This window comes from Rana temporaria, chromosome 4 (genome assembly GCF_905171775.1).
Source record: "Rana temporaria chromosome 4, aRanTem1.1, whole genome shotgun sequence".
In the NCBI taxonomy this organism is placed as follows: domain Eukaryota; kingdom Metazoa; phylum Chordata; class Amphibia; order Anura; family Ranidae; genus Rana; species Rana temporaria.
In genome coordinates this window covers 74,562,020-74,582,055 of record NC_053492.1, presented here as the reverse complement: position 1 = coordinate 74,582,055, position 20,036 = coordinate 74,562,020, and the positions used below count along the sequence as shown (strand labels likewise).

At 40.2% G+C, this 20,036-nt stretch overlaps 1 pseudogene; it reads left to right on the top strand.

Moving 5' to 3' along the window:
* The first annotated feature begins 280 nt into the window (after window positions 1-280).
* LOC120935298 lies at window positions 281-1,295 on the top strand (annotated as a pseudogene).
* Window positions 1,296-20,036: the final 18,741 nt, after the last annotated feature.

Here is a 20,036-nt window from a genome sequence, read left to right as displayed (position 1 = left end):
AACCCCTATGGATGATGGTGGCAAGCTTAGTGAGGAGAAACAGGAAGTGAGAAATTCAGACAAAGAAAAAAACTTTTAGAAGGGAAATCTAAGGAAAAGGTAAGTGAACCAACAATACACTAGCTTAAAGAAACCTATGTAGAAAATAAAAAACAAACCTTTACAACCCCGTTAACAAACTTTGTTGCAGATTCTCACTTTTTTTGTTCTGAAGAAACAGCTGTTTGGTCTACCTTGTCCTTTCAAGACTGATTCCTGAATGGGAGGGTCTGTGTTGATCATGATGGCTGGAGTGTGGGCGGTACAGGGCCTGCTCTGGGAAGCTTCTGCCCTCCATGTTCTACCCCAAATACGCTGTGATGCCACAACTTTAGAGACAAAGCCAATGATTTGGCCCGTCAAAATATATTGTTACAGAATCAGCTTTTAGCGTTTGGGGAATATGTGGCTGAAATTCTGCCAAAGTATGTTCAGCAAGTACAGGTGAACTATAAGACTATACCAGTCTTAATGTTTCTTCATGACCACACAAATGCTCAGTTCAAAAACTTGGCTGATTTTACGGCTGTGGTTGTCTCAAAAAGAGAGAATTGGTTTAGTTGTGCTTTAAAGGGGTTGTAAACCTTTGTTTTTTTTGTTTTGTTTTTTAAAATAACAAACATGTCATACTTACTTCCACTGTGCAGTTAGTTTTTCAAAGAGTGGCCCCGATCCTTTTCTTCTGGGGTCTCCCGCTATAAGCTCCTCTTGAGTCCATCTATTGCGTCTATAGACAAAGAATGACGGACTCGTCCCCGCCCCTAAGCAACCGTGTCTTTGGATTTGATTGACAGCAGCGGGAGCCAATGGCTGTGCTGCTATCAATCTATCCAATCAAGAGCCGAGACAACGGGCAGAGAGGTAGAACGCGTCTCCAAGAGGGTTTACAACCCCTTTAACTCCAGGATCTGTGTTAAGACATACGCAGATGCACTTACTCCTGTGGAGTCCATTGTGTCAGTACACAAAGCATACAACTGGAATGAAGGAGAGGTTTGGGACAGACATGTTTGGCATGTTTTTTGCCAATGATCCCGATCTGACGAGAATCCTCACAGATTATGGCTTTGAATGTCATCCTTTCCAAAATGATTTCCCTCTCTGGATCTGGTAAAGACATGGTAGCAGATCCTCTTCAGCTGGTACAGGAATTCCGAAAGTTTGATCTCAGCAGACCCTGGGAAGCCTTCCCAGCCCATCAGGAGGCATAAGAAAGCCCGAAGCTGGAGGGAGCAGATAATGGAGAAACGAAGTAGAGGGGACACTGTGTTCATTTCATTCACCTGTTGCACTCTCAGTGAGAAGTTAGTGTTGACACAGCCAAAACGAAGGGGGAGGGCAGATGAGACACATGCCCCAGCCGCCAAATTGAGGGGGGCACCAAATTAAGAGGGTCTGATGTCTGCAGTGCTGACACTAGCTGGGATTTGGATGGATCTGGCTGGACTGAGCTCACACACCACTTGCTCACACACCACTTGCTGCTTTTGTTTTGTTTTTTAAAATAACAAACATGTCATACTTACTTCCACTGTGCAGTTAGTTTTTCAAAGAGTGGCCCCGATCCTTTTCTTCTGGGGTCTCCCGCTATAAGCTCCTCTTGAGTCCATCTATTGCGTCTATAGACAAAGAATGACGGACTCGTCCCCGCCCCTAAGCAACCGTGTCTTTGGATTTGATTGACAGCAGCGGGAGCCAATGGCTGTGCTGCTATCAATCTATCCAATCAAGAGCCGAGACAACGGGCAGAGAGGTAGAACGCGTCTCCAAGAGGGTTTACAACCCCTTTAACTCCAGGATCTGTGTTAAGACATACGCAGATGCACTTACTCCTGTGGAGTCCATTGTGTCAGTACACAAAGCATACAACTGGAATGAAGGAGAGGTTTGGGACAGACATGTTTGGCATGTTTTTTGCCAATGATCCCGATCTGACGAGAATCCTCACAGATTATGGCTTTGAATGTCATCCTTTCCAAAATGATTTCCCTCTCTGGATCTGGTAAAGACATGGTAGCAGATCCTCTTCAGCTGGTACAGGAATTCCGAAAGTTTGATCTCAGCAGACCCTGGGAAGCCTTCCCAGCCCATCAGGAGGCATAAGAAAGCCCGAAGCTGGAGGGAGCAGATAATGGAGAAACGAAGTAGAGGGGACACTGTGTTCATTTCATTCACCTGTTGCACTCTCAGTGAGAAGTTAGTGTTGACACAGCCAAAACGAAGGGGGAGGGCAGATGAGACACATGCCCCAGCCGCCAAATTGAGGGGGGCACCAAATTAAGAGGGTCTGATGTCTGCAGTGCTGACACTAGCTGGGATTTGGATGGATCTGGCTGGACTGAGCTCACACACCACTTGCTGCTTTGTGGGTCCACACTGTCGCTGATCGCAGGGGAAGCCAGGATCCGAGCCCCGGAGATTCAGCCTGCTACCTTGCTGCCTTGAAGTCAAACCTGGACTTAAGGGATGGAGGGGTGGAATTTTCTAGAACCAGTCGGCTGTATTTTCCTCCTGCAGTTGCTGAAAGCCAGATTCAGTGGCTGCAGGAGTAAAATACAGCCAATGGTGATCGGTTCTAGTAAATTTCCGCCCTCTCCGCCCCTCCATTGCTCTATTTGTGCCGACTGGGTCCCCCCTGTCCTTTCATTCCCCCCCATGTGATTGCCCTACTGACACTAACCTCTCCCCTACTGACACTGTCCACTGCCCTACTGATACCAACCTCTACCTTACTAAAGCCTCACACACGATCAGTCCATCCGATGAGAACGGTCTGGAGGACCGTTGTCATCGGTTAACCGATGAAGCTGACTGATGGTCCGTCGCGCCTACACACCATTGGTTAAAAAAACGATCGTGTCAGAACGGGGTGATGTAAAACACAACGACGTGCTGAAAAAAACGAAGTTCAATGCTTCCAAGCATGCGTCGACTTGATTCTGAGCATGTGTGGATTTTTAACCGATGGTTGTGCCTACTAACAATCAGTTTTGACCTATGGGTTAGGAATCCATTGGTTAAATTTAAAGCAAGTTTGCATTTTTTTTAACCAATGGTTAAATAACCTATGGGGCCCACACACGATCGGTTTTGACTGATGAAAACAGTCCATCAGACAGTTGTCCTCTGGTTAACCTATCGTGTGTATGAAGGCTTACACAGTCCACTGCCCTACTGACACCAAATTCTGTCCTACTGACATCGCCCACTGCTCTACTGACACCGCCCACTGCTCTACTGACACTGTCCACTGCTCTATTGACACCATCCACTGCTCTAATGACAATTTATAAGGTAGGCCAAGTTCATATTTTTACACTGACATTTGTTTAAAAAAAAACTTAGTATATTTTACAAGAATGCTTTTGTTTTATATAACCATGCTCTTTTAAGCTCCTCCAACTGTTAATGAAATTTGGCCACACCCACTGTTCCCTGTGGTGCGCTATGTGGGGCACCCAGAGGTGTCCCAGGTCTTTTACAATCCTAGTGTATATTACAAAATAATAAAAATTGGCTTGAAGAAAAGGTGGCAACCCTGGCTGCTATGCCAGAAAAAAATCAGCAGTGCTTTATGTGGAAATGTCAAGCAATTGGCCCCAGGCAGGTTAGGAGGGGTGCCACCAGGAAGGAAGAAGAGCACACAGAAGCCGGCCTTAATAAAGACCTGCTTCTTGGCGCCCATCATAATACAGAAATAAGGCTTGAAATATATACTATATTTTTTCCCTTGAAAGTGGAGTTATTTTTTAAGTATTATTAGGGGTCGCCATACCTTGTAGTTTAATATAGGTCTGAAAATCTTATGCTATTTGTATACTTACTGTATATATATGATTTAGTATAGTAGTGATTTATTGCAATAAAAATTGTTGTGTGCTTCAGCTATTTAAATTCTGCTATTAAAAAAAAAAAAAAAAAAAAGATTACAATTTAAAGATTGTGATGTTATATTGTCTTAATAAATAACATCATTATAAGGGAATGCTTTATTATATATAAAACAAATGTATATTTCTGCACTGTTTATTTTTATAATAAAAGTCACATTTCCCTCTCTATAATTAATTGAATTGTGAAACATTCCAACTCTGAGTATGCTTTTCTTTATAGAATTGCAAAATTCTTTACAATGACCTCTGTATTAATCTAAAACCTCTCTCAACAATTAAAAAAATTAATGAGATATTTAGTTTAACATGCCTACCACAAACCTGAGTTATTTTCCCAATGCACTCATAAATGGAATTTCAATACAATTTACTTTGCAGATATTATGCCATGTATTTATATACTGGGCATTGCTATATTCATTGCATACATGTTATGTTGTTTTTCCTTTCAGGAAAAAGCTGAAAGGTTCTTTGCAATGAATAATAGAAAGAACTACACTTAGGCCCCATACACACGGGAGGATTTATCGGCGTATACGGTCCAGCGGACCGTTTCCGCGGATAAATCCTCTCAAGGATTTCAGCAGATTTTAATGCGATGGAGTGTACTCACCATCGCATTGAAATCCGCGCCGAAATCCTCTGGCGATGACGTGTCGCGCCGTCGCCGCGATTATGACGCGGCGACGTGCGCGACGCTGTCATATAAGGAATTCCACGCATGCGTCGAATCATTACGACGCATGCGGGGGATCCCTTCGGACGGATGGATCCGGTGAGTCTATACAGACCAGCGGATCCATCCGTTGGGATGGATTCCAGCAGATGGATTTGTTTGGCATGTCAGCAAATATTCGATCTGCTGGAATCCATCCCAGGGGAGAAATATCCGCGGAAACAGATCCGCTGGAGTGTACACACCATAGGATCTATCCGCTGAAACCCATTTGCTGGGATTTTTCAGCGGATGGATTCTATCGTGTGTACGGGGCCTAACTGTGGTTGCAGAGGGGAGTCACAAGATTCTTACAGGAATGTATTACCTCTCACTGATGTCACAGTATCCCCTGCTCCTCCCCCAATCAATGCCTTTATCTGCTTTCTTTTCCTCAAGAGTTCAGGCACTAGGGTACTGGATTAAAATGTAAATCCTGGTATCTGTGCCCTGCTTTATTCTCTTACTTTTTGACTTTATACAAAGTTATAACATTGCAGGAAGAGGAGACTGAGGGTATGCTTCCTGCAGCAGACTAATGACAATGTCAGCCTAGGTCAAGTCACATGACTGGAGATCAAGGATTGTTTTTTAATACTAAAAGTAATAAAAGGTAAAGTTTTTTTTAATGATACTAATTCTGTATATTATAACATATTAGAAATAAGTTCATGCACACTAATAAAGTTACTGAAAGGTCCTGTTTAAATTAAATATAGCTATGTATTAAAATGTAAAAAAGAATGCAGCATATACAGGGAATGTCACCATTTACATTTCCCAAGAGCAGTGTGATATCTAGAAATAGGTAAAAGTTAGGCATTGTGCTTTAACATATACAGTTGTATGCAAAAGTTTAGGAACCCCTGACAATTTCCATGATTGTCATTTATAAATATTTGGGTGTTTGGATCAGCAATTTCATTTTGATCTATTAAATAACTGAAGCACAGAGTAATATTTCAGTAGTGAAATTAGGTTTATTGGATTAACAGAAAATGTGCAATATGCATCAAAAACTAAATTAGACAGGTGCATAAATTTGGGCACTCTAACAGAAAAATCACATCAATATTTAGTAGAGTCTCCTTTAGCAGAAATAACAGCCTCTAGACGCTTCCTATAGCCTGTAATGAATGTCTGGATTCTGGATGAATGTATTTTGGACCATTCCTCCTTACAAAACATCTCCAGTTCAGTTAGGTTTGATGGTTGCCGAGCATGAACAGCCCGCTTTAAATCACCCCTTAGATGTTTAATGATATTCAGGTCTGGGGATTGGGATGGCCATTCCAGAACATTGTACTTGTTCCTCTGCATAAATGCCCGAGTAGATTTTGAGCAGTGTTTTGGGTCGTTGTCTTGTTGAAATATCCAGCCCCGGCGTAACTTCAACTTTGTGACTGATTCCTCAACATTATTCTCAAGAATCTGCTGATTTTGAGTGGAATCCATGCGACCCTCAACTTTAACCAGATTCCCAGTACCGGCACTGGCCATGCAGCCCCACAGCATGATGGAACCTCATTTCACTACTGAAATATTACTATGCCTTCAGTTATTTGATAGATCAAAATTAAATTGCTGATCCAAACACACAATCATTTATAAATGACAATCATGGAAATTGTCAGGGGTTCCTAAACTTTTGCATACAATTGTATCTAGGTAGATGTTTATAACTCCTGTTCTCAAGAGCCTTCTGGAAGTAAGGCAGTGATGTAGGGTTAGAGTAACATAACCATTTTTACATAACAACATGGCCCACGTAGTGAGTCAGAGGGGCAGAATTTGTATTCATTATTCCTGCCCCTGCATTGCCTGTGTACTATTTTTTAATAAAACAAATGTTCCTATACTCTGAGCCCTTACACTTAGGGGGTATATTTATGCAGCAGTAAATCTGACATTCACCAAACATTCAGATCTTTTGCATGTGTGGTTTTAAATGACAATGATTGATTTACCACCAATAAATGTTTGGTCAAAGTCGCATTCGCTGGTTTATAAATTTGCCACCTAGAATTTGGTTCATATAAACCTCTGAATCTCTGATTTAGTTGGTCTTGTGGTTGCGTCATTAAAATTTTGATTCTGTGCCCATGTATATTTGGCTCTAGTTGATATCAGTGTAGCCAAGGTTGGTTCTCAGTAAACATGTATCTAATCCTAATTTAGAGTTAAGATACAGGGACTGGCGGGAGGAAGCACAGAGCACAGTGGAGGATGTAGGCATCTGGCACACCCAAAATATGTTGGATGTGAAGATTCTTTAGGCAACCTTGCTCTGCAGTAGAGTGAAGATCCCACAAATAATCACAAGGACAGGCAAGTAAAAAGTCTCTTATTTTACAGAAGCTTTTTGTTTATAGTTCAGTGAGTAGTTCAAAGACACTGTAAAGGATAAAAATACTTTTCTACAGTTATCCTTTAACTGATGCCTCCAACTCCAAAGATCCCCATGGTGCAACCCACTGGAAGCCACAAGGTCACTGCCACTGTACATTTTCTCCTGATCAGGAAGCTCCACCTTCTGAGCATGCACAGAAAGATTGTGTGGATTTCTATGGAGAAGCTATCCAAAATATGCTCTCTGTCTCTGTCTTTGTCTCTCTTTCTCTCTAATCTCAGGAGCCGCTGGTTGTATTGTGTCCTGCCTCCACCTTGCTAAATGCCTCAGACCCTCTGACACTCCAGGTTACACCCACAGAAAGAGGTAGCAACTTACAACTTTTTGGCACTGAGTGGTCAAGCATTAAAACACGAAACAGGTTAGAAAAGTCAACAAAAAGAAATAACAATTTTCAGCTCAACAGCAGTGTGAAGTACCCAATTAAAGTAAACCTGATTCCACAATAGAAATGCAGGCATGACATGTCAGACTTTGCCTGGGTCAACAAAAACGATAGCCTCCCCACTTAATAGTGTGACAACAGGCAGCCTTAGGTTAGTACTAACAATATTAGAGATTATGCTGCTGGTGAACACTGGTGGCAGAAAAGCCAGGTCTAGGCCACCACTAAACTTTAAATATTTGAATACAACCAGCAACTCAATAACTGAATAAGTAAAGGAACCAATTTACAGTTCTTCAAAGTAATTCTTCTGCCAGCTGATGTTGGGGCCTTTTGGTAATGTTGGTACAATAGAAGATGTTTATTAGAACTGCATGCCGTAAGATGCATAATTATAGATTGTGGTTCAGTGTGCAGTGCAACAGACTGGGCAAACTGAAGAGCTATTGTTAAGAGCAACAAACCAGTGAGACCCGGTCTGCTAAAAGAACTGAAAGTATCAAACTGTGTTGGAGGAGTAGTGGATAAAAGTTACTTCTGCTTACAGTATGTCTTTCCCTTTTTACAGATAGCTGCTCACCAACTCCATGGATTGTAGTAGCAATTTGTAGCAATGGAGGGACCTCCCTAATGTGGCAATGAACACTGACCTCCTCACATGAGCCTGGCACCCAGTGTGGCCAGAGTGGCCCAGAGTGCACAAGCACTGGAACCCCAGTAGTGACTTGACGTATGGAGGTCCCAGATCGGTATGCTGTGCTATTATGCCAGTCCCTCTGTGGCCACCATCCGAGCCATGGAGCCATATCAGGAGGATGCGCAGAGAGTGTGGGCTCACCGCTATTCGCTTGCAGAGTAGTGGTGTAGTGTTGTTGTGACATGCAGGGCACACAGTTCTGTCAGTGGGCTCATTAGTTGTCTTAAGCACCTGGGCCTTTTAATGTTCTTCCCCGCAGCTTGCCCCGGAGCAGCCACACCAGCTCCTTTCCAGGCTTTTCGATATATACCCCTCTTAAAACTTCTCCCGCTCCCAGAGTTTATTGGGGCTTGAAGCTCATAGACCAAATTTTTACACTCACACTGTTCTTTCCCTTGTGGCTAAAAAAAGGAAATTGCTCCACTAGGTGACTTGAATATAAAGTGAAACAACTAAGGATAATGTCCTTCCAGCATACTGTAGCAAAGAACCTGGTTACATGTTTATTTGGGAAAGGCCATTTCACCAAATCACATTACATAGTTATATGTGTTTTACTTATCTGCATATATATTGGATTGTGTTACTTTACCAGATTTAGCCTGCCTAAACATAACATGGTATAGGCCTTTAAGAAGGAAAAAAGCTTTAAAATTCACTTGGGAGTTTGGGTTGTTATTCTAATTCTTTCAAATGTCATGTGTGAGGTTTCACACTATAAGTCAGCCAAATCTTGTGTTAAATGAGAAATACTGCTAATATGTTATTATGTTACCTAAGAAACTATCTCCTAAACAGAAGCCCTCATGAATACTCTGGAGAGGCATCAGACACTTTCTCCTCCTCACTACGTTGTATATATATGGTTTGGCAGAGCTTCATTACAGAAGATAAACGGGTGTTTAGTGCCAGGATTCTATTACTCTCGACCCGACCTTTGGCTGTACGCTGTTTCCAGTTGTTCCTCATCCTCAAAACAAAAAACAGCACCCATTTTTATCATTTGTAACTTCTGTTTTTAACCGATCCAAAAAGATACTTCACTAAAAATGAATTTAGGAGACACATTCAGTCTAGAATTCCTCTCTTGTCCATCCAGTTCTTTAAATTTGTACTGTCCACAGTCTAGTATCAGTCTGCATGCCAAAAGGACAAAGAAGCATTCCGCTCCTGGTATCCAAAAGCAAAACATAAGTACAACACATCCCACATGAAAAGCATACAGTTCGAAAAAAAAGAGGAAAGAAGATTTCTTCTAATCTAACATTTTTTAAAAGCAAAACAAAATGTTCCGGTTGATCTTCAGCCAATTCTCTAGATGTGTCTTGTTTCAGTCATTCAGCTTCACAACACAAAGACAAAAAAGAGCACAAGTAACCAACAACTTCAAAAATGCCATCAGTAAAAACAAATAGTTGCTAAACCTTATAAGGAAAATCTTCGTGAACATATTTGGTCACGTTCTTCAAACGAATACCAAATAGCACAGAACAATTAGTGCATAAAATGTGCTTCGAAGGGGGGCATATTATTAAAGCTTAAATAATATCAACCGGCAATATCATGCCAAGCAGCAAATAATAAAAAATAAAAACTTGTCTTCACTGAGATCAAAAGTAACATTTCTGTCTTTGCAGATGACACCAAGCTATGCAGTGGAATAACGTCCTTGCAGGATGTCTCCAATTTACAAGCCAACCTCAATGCTCTGTCTAATTGGGCGACTAAGTGGCAGATGAGGTTTAATGTAGATAAATGTAAAGTTATGCACTTGAGGGCTAAGAATATGTATGCATCATACATACTAGGGGGAGTACAACTGGGGGGATCTGTAGTGGAGAAGGATCTGGGGGTTTTAGTTGATCATAAGCTCAATAATGGCATGCAATGCCAAGCTGCGATTTCCAAAGCGAGCAAAGTCCTTTCTTGTATTAAGAGAGGTATGGACTCCAGAGACAGAGATATAATTTTGCCCCTGTACAAATCATTAGTAAGACCTCATCTGGAACATGCAGTTCAGTTTTGGGCACCAGTTCTCAAAAAGGATATCGGAGAACTGGAGAAAGTGCAGAGAAGGGCAACCAAACTGATAAGAGGCATGGAAGAGCTCAGCTATGAGGAAAGATTAGAGGAACTGAATTTATTCACTCTTGAGAAGAGGAGAATAAGGGGGGATATGATCAACATGTACAAATATATAAGAGGTCCATACAGTGAACTTGGTGTTGAGTTATTCACTTTACGGTCAACACTGAGGACAAGGGGGCACTCTTTACGTCTAGAGGAAAAGAGATTTCACCTCCAAATACGGAAAGGTTTTTTCACAGTAAGAGCTGTGAAAATGTGGAACAGACTCCCTCCAGAGGTGGTTCTGGCCAGCTCAGTAGATTGCTTTAAGAAAGGCCTGGATTCTTTCCTAAATGTACAGAATATAACTGAGTACTAAGATTTGTAGGTAAAGTTGATCCAGGGTAAATCCGATTGCCTCTCGGGGGATCAGGAAGGAATTTTTTCCCCTGCTGTAGCAAATTGGATCATGCTCTGCTGGGGTTTTTTGCCTTCCTCTGGAGTTGGGTGTATAGGATTGTACTGTGTTTTTTATTTTGTTTTTTTGTTTTTTTGTGGTTGAACTGGATGGACTTGTGTCTTTTTTCAACCTGACTAACTATGTAACTATGTAACTATGTAACTATGTAACTATGTATTACTTAGGAAAATAATAAATAATGAAAAACTAAAACATTTTGAGCAATGAGGTAATATGCATTTGTTTCATTTATTCTTGTGAGTTTATATTATTATATGTAATCATACATAAAAGGGGGTTCTGCGCAAACCAACACAGTGGTAAAAAAGTAGATACTTTAAATATAAATATATAAATATGGTGAATGTGAATAAGAAATACAAATAAAAAGTAAAAGGTGGAATAGTGAGTAATCACACTATGCAAAATAAGATATGTGTAAGTGTAACCGCAAAAAAATAATAATAATAAAATATATTAATTAAGTGGTTAAGTGGTTGAGCAAAAAGTCCAAAAAATTGAGGTGATAAAAAATATATAAATACAATAAAATATGGAAAATGGGGTGAAAAAGTGAGTAAAAAGTGTCCCAATGATGGTGTGCCAAGCTGTCAAATGGTGGTCGCAGTGTAGCTGAGTATCCACTAGGCAGGTTGTTGACAGATGTATAGTTCACTCCCTCACTAGGCTCCCAGAACTCTTACCTCAAACCATAAATAAATATGCATCCAATAGATACTGAATCACCATAGAGATCTTCTCTCCTATTAATATCAGCTGGGACGTCTCCTCGGCCACTTCCTAATACAGCTCCAATAGAGGGAGGGAGAAGAAAGGAACACAAGGGCTCCAATAGTGTAATATTGTAAGACTCAGGGGAAATTTATTAGAGAAATAACCTGTGCTTACATCAAAACTTAAAAACAAGTGCAGTGAATAAACATACGAGCGGCGTCTTCAGCGCCGGCTTACGTCACTCCAGGTGTACGCTCTGACCAATCCCTACGCGTTACGACACGGGATCACGTTTCTTCATCTGGGGAACCTGATTGGTAGTACGGCTAATGTTTATATATATCCAAAACCGGAAGTAGCGGAACCGCCATTTTATTGTAGCCCGCTGTAAGTTATGAGCCAAGCTAATATTGTCAGCAAAGTGGCGTCAGATGTCATTCATATTGGCTGCATGTACACTAATGTATCCAAACACAGTTACATGAAAGCATCAGTCAAATGACAGAGCCCGGCAGGGCAAACTACTGAATAAAGAACATTGTAATAAAACCATTAAGCGATAAGTAACTAACTATGGGACGGTATAGGGCATCACCCTAATATGTAAAGGCAATGGGCAGATCTATTCCAGGCCAGTGCTCCTCGCATAAATCCAAGATTAAGTATATAATATATCTAAGAATATAAAAAATATGTATATACAAATCCATATATCGGTATGTATATAACATATGTAAAAATGTACAAGATAAAATGCACAAATACATTTAAAATATAAAAATAAAATGTTGAAATATAGAGATAAGAGGGTGGTAGACCCAAAATGTATATGGTGAACGAACACCTGGTTTAACGTTATTACAACAATAGCTTACATAGCATAAAAGTGTAAATAAATACAATCCCATTATTAATAAAAATATAAATGAAAATAGACAAACCTAATTTATAATATGACCAAGGTAATTAAAATGACTATAAGATGTCAGGATCAGAAATTGCTGAGGAAGCAGTTGAGGTCGAATTCAACATTCATTCCTCCTGGTACTAGTGTACGCAAACAGTGAATCCATTTGGATTCACTTTGACTAATCATTCTGATCTTATGGCTACCCCTCCAAGATGGATTGTATTTTTCGATCCCCCAAAATTGCAATTGGGTCGGGTCTCTATTGTGTATCTGATCGAAGTGCCTTGAGACATTGTGCTTCGGGAAACCTTTTATTATATTTTCGACGTGCTCTTTAATTCTGACTTTCAGAGCCCTCTTTGTCCTTCCCACATATTGGAGGTTGCAGCTACATTGTAGCACATATACAACACCCTCGGTATGGCACCCAATAAAGTCTTTAATGACATGAGTCTCGCCCGTATTTGTTGCTACAAATTCTGTTTTTTTCTTTTGAAATCTGTGTGACTTGCGGCATGCATAGCACCCCTTACATGGATAAAAACCTTTCCCAGAAAAGAAGGTATATCCAGGTTTCGGTGGGGGTTCGACTACTGTTTTCACAACTAGATTTCTCAGGGTAGGTGCTCTCTTATACAAAATTCTTGGTTTGTCAGGGAGGATTTGTTTCAGGTCTTTATCATTTTTCAAGATGTGCCAGTGTCTCCTTATCAACTTGGCGACATCTTTATGTTGAGAGTTGTAGTTCAAAATTAGACCCGGCGCTGCTTGTTGATAGGTGGATTTTTCTTTATCCTCTAGCATCATTTTTCTATCCATTCTTCCCACAGTGTCTATTTGATTTTTTATCCAAGATTCCTCATAGCCTTTTTCTCTGAACCTTGAACCAATAATCTCTGCTTGCACTCTATAGTCACTCTCTCTGGAACAGTTTCTCCTCATTCTTACAAGTTGTCCCCTAGGGATATTAAAAAGCCATGGTTTAAAATGGCAACTGTCCATCGAGAGATAACTATTCGTATCTACATTTTTGAAGTGTGTTTTGGTTATTATCTTGTCCTTTTCTACACTAATAGTTAGATCTAAAAAGTCAATAGATTTCTCATCAATCTTCCATACCAGGGTAATGTTCTTATCGTTCCTGTTGAGTGATTCTAGGAAGTTTTCCAGGCTTTCTCGAGTGCCAGTCCACAGAATGATAATATCATCTATATATCTCTTATAGAGTGATAATTCCGTGGGGGTATTTTCATAAATGGCGGTTTCCTCCCATAGTGCCATAAAGGCATTTGCCACACTGGGTGCAAATTTTGCCCCCATGGCTATACCGATAGCCTGTTTAAAATATGTCTGATCGTACCAGAAATAATTACATTTGAGGCAGAAATCGAGACATTTGATGAGAAATTTCCTCTGTTTACAGATAAGGTTGCTATATTTGCGTAGAAGCCATTTTGTGGCCAGGCAGGCATCGTGATGTTGCACAATAGTATACAATGAAGATACATCTGCCGTTGCAAGTAGTGTTCTCCCTTCGCATACCGGCACTGTGTCTAAGAGTTGCAGAATGTGTTTGGTATCTTTAAGGTAGGCTGGTGTGGTTTGAACCACAGGCTGTATAAAATAATCAATATATTGTCCCATCCTTGAGGACAGGGAGTCTATCCCATTAACTATGGGCCTCCCTGGGGGATTGTCTTTTGATTTATGGATCTTTGGGATAGTGTATATTACTGGTATTCTGCATGCTTCTGGTATTAGGTATTTTGATTCTTTTTTATTAAGGATTCCTTTCTTACTTCCCAGATGTACAAGCAGTCCCAACTCTTTTTTATATTTCGCGGTCGGGTTACCAAGTAGTTTAACATAGGTGTTTCCATCCTGCAGCTGTCTATTTAATTCATTATGATACTGTTCTTTTGATTGTATCACAACTGCTCCTCCCTTATCCGCGGGACGGATGACAATATCTTTCCTTTGTGTTAGCAATTTAATACCCTTCTTTATATGTATCGGGTCGTTCCTCTTTTTCAGTTTCAGAGACTCCAGGTCTTGTAAAACTAGCCGTTTGAAGACTTCAATATGTTGGTTCTTGGTTAGCTGTGGGTTATAGACTGAGTTGTTTCTCAAAGTACTATGTAAGGGTGCATTCTCCTCACTGGGTGGAGCATTCCGAGGAATGAAGGAATTATTCAGAATAGCTTTTTTGATAGTGAGTTTTCTCACATACTTCTGTATTCCAATGTAGGTTTCGAATTTATTAAGGTTTTTTGTGGGGGCATGCTTCAAACCTTTATCCAAAACTGCCAGTTCTTCTGCAGTAATGGATTTCCCACTAAGGTTCACAACATTTTCTCCAACTATTCTCTTTTGCGCTTGGAATCTCTTTCCCGCTCTATTGCCTCTCTTTGTTCGGGACTTAGCCTGTTTTCTTGAGGTCTTCTTGGAGAGTAGTATGGGTCTTGTCTTCGAGGAGAGTAGTCCCTCCTCTCCCTGTCTAAAAAAGCCCTTTGTGCATTATAGTCATATTGGCTCTGGTAAGGTCGTTGGTCATAATACGACTCTTGATGGTTCCTAATAGGTTCAAATCTATTATGGGTATGTATGGGAGTTCTATCATATCCTCCATGATAGTCATAGTGTTGTGGTGGTGCTCTATAATCTCTTTGATTGGTTTGATTGTTTTGCCCATTATTCTGGGGTTTCTTAAATGGTTTTTTGAAGGGTTTCTTCCCTGTTTTCTTTGGTGTACGTTGTCCCTGATTCCCATTATATGGCTGATCATAATAGGGTCTACCATAATGGGGGGGTTCATAGTACGGTCTATTAACCTCAGGTTGAACATCCCTCTCTTCTGTTCTGGATTCAGTACGACTAGCTATAAGTGTTGGATCAAGTATCCTCACTTCTCTCTCTGGTGTTGAGTATGTCGAGTTAGGCTGTATTTGTTCGACCTTCTGTTGCCACTTGAACACAAGGTCTGACTTATAATCACCGACATCACGTTGGTATTTTTTCATCTTCCGTTGTTGCACTTCTTGATCCTTAGCCATAAGGTCTTTATTCAATTGTGTAGCTAGTTTTTTGAAATCCTCTTTCTGTGGTTCTATTTTGGATTTCAGCTCCTCAATTTGTTTATCTAGACTCCGTACTTTCCGTTGCTTACGTTTCAACAGAAACTTCAAGCCTTCCACACTTTTACTATTAAAAAATTCAAACCATTCGTCCATAGACTCTTTGTCAATCAGACCATCATTTGGGGGGAGTTCCCATCGGAGTCGCCGGGGGACAATATTTTCTCTTATGTATCTGTCAAAGGTGTTAATATCCCACCAAAGACTGACCTTTTTCTCCATATGGTGACCTAGCTTCCTAACTAAGCTTTCAAGGTCCATATTGCGTGTTCTATTCTGAGGGTTAAACACATCATCAAGGTTCACTTTTCTATTCTCAACAAATGAAAAGACATCCATAGTGGCAGCACAGGTGAATATGTAAATAAATAGTGACAATAATCAAGAAAGAGCCTCCGCGCTACTATAGACTCCTAAACAGTAATAACCCAAAACAGATACGGTGCTGCAAAACCTAATAGTGTTTACAATACACAAATCAGAAATCATACATAAAAGGGGGTTCTGCGTGAACCAACACAGTGGTAAAAAAGTAGATACTTTAAATATAAATATATAAATATGGTGAATGTGAATAAGAAATACAAATAAAAAGTAAAAGGTGGAATAGTGAGTAATCACACTATGCAAAATAAGATATGTGTAAGTGTAACCGCAAAAAAATAATAATAATAAAATATATTAATTAAGTGGTTAAGTGGTTGAGCAAAAAGTCCAAAAAATTGAGGTGATAAAAAATATATAAATACAATAAAATATGGAAAATGGGGTGAAAAAGTGAGTAAAAAGTGTCCCAATGATGGTGTGCCAAGCTGTCAAATGGTGGTCGCAGTGTAGCTGAGTATCCACTAGGCAGGTTGTTGACAGATGTATAGTTCACTCCCTCACTAGGCTCCCAGAACTCTTACCTCAAACCATAAATAAATATGCATCCAATAGATACTGAATCACCATAGAGATCTTCTCTCCTATTAATATCAGCTGGGACGTCTCCTCGGCCACTTCCTAATACAGCTCCAATAGAGGGAGAAGAAAGGAACACAAGGGCTCCAATAGTGTAATATTGTAAGACTCAGGGGAAATTTATTAGAGAAATAACCTGTGCTTACATCAAAACTTAAAAACAAGTGCAGTGAATAAACATACGAGCGGCGTCTTCAGCGCCGGCTTACGTCACTCCAGGTGTACGCTCTGACCAATCCCTACGCGTTACGACACGGGATCACGTGTCTTCATCTGGGGAACCTGATTGGTAGTACGGCTAATGTTTATATATATCCAAAACCGGAAGTAGCGGAACCGCCATTTTATTGTAGCCCGCTGTAAGTTATGAGCCAAGCTAATATTGTCAGCAAAGTGGCGTCAGATGTCATTCATATTGGCTGCATGTACACTAATGTATCCAAACACAGTTACATGAAAGCATCAGTCAAATGACAGAGCCCGGCAGGGCAAACTACTGAATAAAGAACATTGTAATAAAACCATTAAGCGATAAGTAACTAACTATGGGACGGTATAGGGCATCACCCTAATATGTAAAGGCAATGGGCAGATCTATTCCAGGCCAGTGCTCCTCGCATAAATCCAAGATTAAGTATATAATATATCTAAGAATATAAAAAATATGTATATACAAATCCATATATCGGTATGTATATAACATATGTAAAAATGTACAAGATAAAATGCACAAATACATTATGTTCGTATGTTTATTCACTGCACTTGTTTTTAAGTTTTGATGTAAGCACAGGTTATTTCTCTAATAAATTTCCCCTGAGTCTTACAATATTACACTATTGGAGCCCTTGTGTTCCTTTCTTCTCCCTCCCTCTATTGGAGCTGTATTAGGAAGTGGCCGAGGAGACGTCCCAGCTGATATTAATAGGAGAGAAGATCTCTATGGTGATTCAGTATCTATTGGATGCATATTTATTTATGGTTTGAGGTAAGAGTTCTGGGAGCCTAGTGAGGGAGTGAACTATACATCTGTCAACAACCTGCCTAGTGGATACTCAGCTACACTGCGACCACCATTTGACAGCTTGGCACACCATCATTGGGACACTTTTTACTCACTTTTTCACCCCATTTTCCATATTTTATTGTATTTATATATTTTTTATCACCTCAATTTTTTGGACTTTTTGCTCAACCACTTAACCACTTAATTAATATATTTTATTATTATTATTTTTTTGCGGTTACACTTACACATATCTTATTTTGCATAGTGTGATTACTCACTATTCCACCTTTTACTTTTTATTTGTATTTCTTATTCACATTCACCATATTTATATATTTATATTTAAAGTATCTACTTTTTTACCACTGTGTTGGTTCGCGCAGAACCCCCTTTTATGTATGATTTCTGATTTGTGTATTGTAAACACTATTAGGTTTTGCAGCACCGTATCTGTTTTGGGTTATTACTGTTTAGGAGTCTATAGTAGCGCGGAGGCTCTTTCTTGATTATTGTCACTTATTATATGTAATACCTCTGTAATTCACGGTGAATCCTTTCAGATTTTTGTTCAGATTTTGGTCCTTGTATGGAAAAGAATCTGAAAGGAAAAATTGCCCATAACACCTACACCATATTGCCTAAATTATGTGAAACCCCCTTATTGAGTTCGGGAGCACAAAATCAGGCCTAAAAATATTTGGTTTGTTGAGTTTGATTTATAGGAACTCATATGGTCTGCACATAGCTCTGACCTCAACCCTACTGAAGATTTTTGGAATGAATTGGAACTGCAAGTGCGAGCCAGGTCTTCGCATCCAACATCAGTACCTGACCTCACAAGTGCTCTTTTGGCTGAATGGGCACAAATTCTTACAGACACACTCCAAGATCTTGTGCAAAGTCTTCCTAGATGAAAGGAGGTTGTTATATGCAAAAGATGTGTGTGAGCATGTGTATGTGTAACAATTCCATATAGATGCCCATGGTTTTGAAATAGTATGCCCAACAACCTCATATAGTTCTAATGTTTAGGGGTCCACAAACTTGTGGGTTTGGAGTGTAGACCAGTGCCAAAGCTATATATAAGCATAACATTTTTTTTTAACCTGTGCAGAATGTTTCTAAATGTTTGCTGCGCTCCTCTCAACCAATTAAGCAGCTCTTAGGATTTCATAGAACCCCTACTGTCAATCAAAAGGGTGGGAGGCACTGGGTGCATTATGAATAAATGCCCACAAAAAATTATGGTGGCACACTGTTTCAATGGCATTGACATAGGAAGGGAGATGACATCAATGATGGTGAAGCCATATAGGAGATGTGTCACTAGGCATCAGAATAATGGTCCAGTATAAGCCTGTATAGTGTTTGGAGATAGACATCTTTATCAGCAAGGACAGTATATCTTCAAAAACCAAGGACAGCTTGAAAAGAATATAAGGGTGTAATCTCCACTCTTAAATTGTTTTAATAGTGGAACTGTACCCCCTATGAATATACAGTACGTACTTCATTTTTTATAATTTCCTGGTATTTTATCAATGTCAGAGCAAAAGTGCCAGGCTGTTTACGAGGCTGTAAGGCCTACCTATTTCTTTCTGTCAAGTAACAAAGGTACTAAAGGTGTGGACAACTGAGAGTTTTTCCCTCATCCAGAAATGCAAAGTGATCACCAGACGTCAGACTTGAAGTCAGGCAGGAGATAGGCCAACCTCTGTGAGGGCCTCTATCAGGGAGGGAATACAGCTAATTAAAATTACACTCCTATCCCTGAAAGGTAAGCCTGCACTATTAGAACAGCTTAAAGCCCAACTCCAGGAAACTTCAAAAGTCTCCCTTGCAGTAGGGCTGCACCTGCACTTCAAGTGTTAAAGTGGAATTCTGGGCCCTCCCTATCTAGTCTTAAACGTGCTCCCTTTCACCTCCTAACACCTATTCTGACTAATGTGTGTAAGAAAGATCTGTATACTTAACTATTTTCGACCTGCTGCAGTCTACTCACGTGATCCGTCTCCCCTGTGTCAGACAGCTGTCACTGCAGGGGAGAAGAGGAAGTGCCCACAACGGATGGACCACAGTAAGCCTATAGGTCACATCACCAATCCCAGGCTAATTAGCCTTTAATGAGTGTTCTTTTCTCTCCCTGCAGCTGGCGCTAGCTGACCCATTGGATCATATGAATGCACCAGAGTGGCCTGAAAATAGATAAGTAGACAGATCGTTTTTAAACCAGGTTAGTCACAATAGGTATTAGGAGGGGGGAGTGAGCACTTTTAGTACTAATTTGAGAAAGATTGGAATTCCAATTTAAATGATCGTTTTGGTCTAGGGGGAAGAAGACTTATTTACATAATCCCCTGTGTTGCTAGAAAATTCTCCAGAGATCGTCTCCCTCATGCTCCAGTGGTCTAAGGTCCTGACATCATTGGAAATGATATCGGCAAGGTACAGTCCACCACCATGGCATAAGGGAGCACTGTCAACCACAGGAGCGGGGGATCGGGTCAGTAAAAGTGTTTTTACTCTCTCCTACAATAAATGAGCAAAGAGCCACTACAAGAGAGAATTCTTAGATTTTCTGGAGTTATGCTTTAAAGTAAACCTCTCAGCAGAGAAAAA